This window comes from Prinia subflava, chromosome Z, assembly GCF_021018805.1.
Source record: "Prinia subflava isolate CZ2003 ecotype Zambia chromosome Z, Cam_Psub_1.2, whole genome shotgun sequence".
Lineage (NCBI taxonomy): Eukaryota > Metazoa > Chordata > Aves > Passeriformes > Cisticolidae > Prinia > Prinia subflava.
In genome coordinates, this window is record NC_086283.1 from 71,825,456 (window position 1) to 71,830,219 (window position 4,764).

Consider the following 4,764-nt stretch of genomic DNA (forward strand, 5'->3'; position numbering starts at 1 on the left):
TGCTATCTATAAAGAAATTGAATGGTAACTTTAATAAAATTATCTCAGAAATCTCTGAATCTCTTTAGACTAAAGCCACTTTCCTATTAATACTGACTATTAATACATCCTTAAGAAACTGACTTACTGATCTGTCTGCTGTAATTTATATGGACACTGCTCTGAGGAACATTTCTATAGGAACAAAATGATTTTGCCTTTAGGAATGTTTTGGCAAGGGAACAAGGGAGTTTTTGTCTGCATTTCTTCTATTAAAGGTTCATGAATATTCCACATATTTCTATATATCTACATATATTTCTACATATCTTTAAATCTGAATTATGCTCTTTGGTCACTTCCTTTGTTTGACTGCAGCTGTTTCACTGCCTGTGTTATACATGGCCCCATGTTGAGTTGAGGTATATGTGAAAAAGAATACTTTGAAACTGTGTTAGTACACTGCACAAAAGACTTCAGGAATTCAGTTTTGCAAGAAACTTGAGATCTGCATGTAATACAAGATTTTGAACTGCCTACAAGCCAGGTAACCCTTCACCAAAAAAAAAGACTGAAAGGATTCCTGTAGGGAAGACTGTTTTTCAAGAGTACTTCAGGAGCTTACTTCTCTAATTAATCTGAAACTTGAACTAACAACCAGGTAAGTAGCAGCATGTATTTCAAAGACAAAGTAAGTTTGGTCTCCATTTTTGCCAAGTTACCAATCATAACGGATAATCAAGTTTATCCCTCCTTTAAAAACTTGTTAATGAAGACTATGTACTTATCTGTGCTTAGGACAAGATTAGAAACTCCCCTTCATTTGACTAATGAGTGAGGGTGGGCAGTTGAACACATGCAATCACACACACTGATCCAGAGAAGTGACTGTTTTCTGAAAGACACTTCGAGATTGGCAAACTTATGTGTGTCCTCTTAATTTGTTTTTGAGTAAAAACTGGTGCTTGGATGGTCTGTGCAGACTATCAGTCATGTTAGTATTATCTGGTGTTATTTTTATTTTTAGCACACACTTACAGCCAGAACTGTTTGTATAATCACCTCGTGACTGGCACTAAGAAGGATTCTCCTCCCGCACCTCTCCTCACTTTTTTTTTTTTTTTTTTTTTTGTCCTAGCCCTGTAAGTCTGTTGGGAGAAAAGCTAGAACTGTCTTTGGTCAGAAAAGCACTGGCTGCTCCTCTCCCTCTGTTCCCATGGCACGAATTACACAGCCACAGGGGACTATGGCCATTTAGAAAAGAGATTTAAAAGAGTAGGATTACTTAGACTGGCAGGCAGGTGAGTGAGAGGATATATAAGACAAGTATAAATGTTCCAAGTTGTAAGGAAAGTGACTGATTTGTGCCACTGCAAGTTGGATTAGATGATCAGGTGTTTGGTTTCTTCCAAAGGAACCATTCTACTCTGTTATATTATGCCTAACTAAAGTGGTGCTCGGTGAGAAGGGATACATTCACAATATACACACAAATAATGTTTGGCATGCTATGTGATTAACTAATAGAAGTCATGGTTAAAGAATATTATTTGACAAATATTGCTTACTTACTGAACTTGTTGGGTTTAATAGTGAAATTAGGAGTAGGATCAAGAATGAACAGAGAGCCTTCAGTTCAGAGAAGTTTTCTTTTTTTATTATCACACATAAATTATATGTTTAGTTACATCATAATTCTGTGAAATTCTTTATAAGCAGAGAGAGGTTCATCTTGGAAATGGCTATTGTGTTTATACTTCTATTTGTCTGATGTACTCTTACATTTTCTAAATTTTGCTTTGTAGTTAACAAGTGATCAATCTCTTTTTTTTGCTGCCTCTATTTCTAGCTATACTAACAGTTTTTTTCATCTTCCAAGCAATTAATAAAAGAAACCTTTCTCTGAAATCTAAATACATAAAGAAAAATACAAACAAAAATAATTTAAAACTTGAAAATAAGAATAATCTTTAAGAACTTACATTAAAGGCTATAAAAACCTCAAGCTTTTAGATGGTAGCTAATGAAATCTAAACTACATCGTAAGTCAAAGCTGATGACGTGCTGACGTTTGAGTGATATAATTCAGAAGTAAATCTTATTAAACTGGAATAATTATATTGGTGTCAATGTCTTAAAGACAATGAAGCCATTTGCCTACTATGATAAGAAACATTCTACAACAATACGTACATCAAAAATGCAGTTTCCTGCTGCTGTGTCCTTAAGAAAAATGGTCCTGTAGCTCTGAGGAAGCAGAATGGAGCTCAGAAGCCCAAAGTGTCAAGTTCTTTTGTTGCAAAACTTCTCTGCAACAGCAACAAGTTAGGTTGTCCATGTCTTGTTTTCTGTAAGTATTAAATTTGGTTAGTTTGGAGGGACAGAGGGATGGTGTGGCTTGGCAGAGTAGAGGCTTGAAGAGCTGAAGAAGTAAACCACTGGAACTATGAAAAACAGGGTACTCAGTAAGCTGTATTGGTCTGACATGAACAAACTCAAAATCTTCTAATGTATGCTTTTATTTGCAAGCCTAATACTATGTATATAAATGAAGTTACTTCTGGGTATTGCTGCCAAACATGCAGGTGATACCACTAATTTGGCAAGGAGAGAAGAGCAGGCCAGACATATTCTCAGTGACACTATATAATTTCTTCTCATTTCATAAAGAGCAGAGGCTTGGATTCTGTTCCTTTGCTTTGTGTGTAGCCTGTGGGTCTTCAGATGGAATGAAAGCTATTTTGCTCCCAGCAAATTTTGACATAGGCAAGGTGTTTTGGTCTTAGTACTGCAAGAGGTATGTGTGCGTTGTTATTTCAGATCACTGCCCTGAGGCTGGCACCAAAATTGGGCTGGGATGTAATAGCAGCTGCTTAGTGTGTGTTGTCCAGCACCAGCAGTGATGTACTCTGGCAGCTTAGCAGCAGGACTGGTCACATTTTCTGTCAGAGTACCTCTGACATTTCATTTGTATTACCCTCATTTGTCTGGAGTTCTCCTGTCTGAAAAATTTCTCCCTCCTTGATAAATGCTCAGGAAGAAATTTACTAAAACTGAGTTTTGGTTTAGTTTGTGAAATTTCATTGTCCCAGCTCTTTATGCATGGAAGAAAAATGGAATTTTTCCTTAAATCTTACTTATTTTTTTCTCCTGGTTTATATGTGCACTGTGTAACTTTTTGTCTAATGTTTTAGACAGGTAATTAATAAGAGCCTATTATTCTAATAGCTGATGGCCTGTGAAAAAGGGGAGTATAATTACTCTCATTTTTAAGGAGAGGCTTGATATTCACAGAGAAATTCCAGTTTTATAACTTCTGCCCTGTCCTCAAAGGTGAAAATTAAAAGGAATTCCTTTCTTAAATACAGAGAAAGAGATCTCAGAGAACTGCTACTGTCATTGCTACCCCCCTACAGAAAAGGCTTCTATTCATATAGATAGTAAAATGAAAGTTAAAAGCAACAAAGACAGTATTGACTCAGTTGTATCAAGTGACCTCAGTTCAGGTCTCTGATGGCTTATTCTGGGACCCTTCTGATTTTATCACACGTTACCTTTTTTCTTTCTTTGACTAATGTATTTATCAGCATGCTAGACAGGATGTAATTATCTTGTCCTTTTAATCCTCACACCAGCACAAGCAGATTGCTATTGTGTACATACATGTGAATGAACTGCACACTGTTTTCTTAAATACTTAGATTGGCTCCACATGTGTATTTTTGCTTAGGAAATAGCAAAGGAAAAACCTAAGGCATTCACAGATAAGAAAAATCCTTGTCTTTTTTCAGATATTCCTTTCATTTAAAAATGTAGAGGTCATAGCAGAGCTTTTGGAAGACAACAGTCTATGACGGGAGGCATCTATATACTATTAGAAGCAACTCCTTTGATTAAGGAAAAATGTATTTTTGCACAGCTAATGTCACATATAGCTTTCTCATCTATAGAAGAGGTAGAAGATGTGCTAGTAACAGTAAAACGAATTTGAACATAGCCGCTTGTCAAAACATTCTCTACTCTGACTTCCCAGAACATGCTAAATCAGAAAGATAATTGCTCTGGTTCAATCCTTTACAGTAGAGCTGCCAAACAATTTCTGATGTAACAACATTATGCTAAGACTCTTAGGCTGCAGAATCTACTATAAACAAGGAAAAGCCATAGATGATGGCAGGTTACAATTTCTTCCTACTCACTCATTTTGAGCATCTTTGTGAATATGGGCACTGAGGTTTAGTGTCAACTCCACTGTGATTCTGAAAGCTATCATAACTTAGAGCATCAGCAATCAGAAAAGGTGTGTAAAAGTCACATACCTCTGCTGCACATTTAGAAAACTGCCAGGACTACAGTTTGCTCCAAGGCAAAGACCAATAAAAACCTGATGCAATGCTTATGGTGATATAAGAGGAACATGTACAGCCTGAATATGAAAGAGGATCTATAGCAGGAGAAGGTCAGTAGAAGGTCAAGTTCAATAACCCAGGAAATTTCTCTCAGCCATGCTTTCCTAATAATTTTCCTGCATTTGACTAGCTTTATAACCCAAATAAATGGATGTTTAAGCAGTATTGCCCAGTGTTCCAGGAAACAGCCATTTGTTCCTCACTCATCTTCTTGTTTATTTTTCTACTGATTAGATTGTAACCAGTAATATACCCGGGTCCAAGGAGGGGATGTATGCTGTTTAACACTAAGCTTGTTTGTTTGCTCCAAGAAATACAGTGAAGTCCACACCTAGTATTAAGAACTAAGTATATAAAGTTACGAATTCAAAACTGG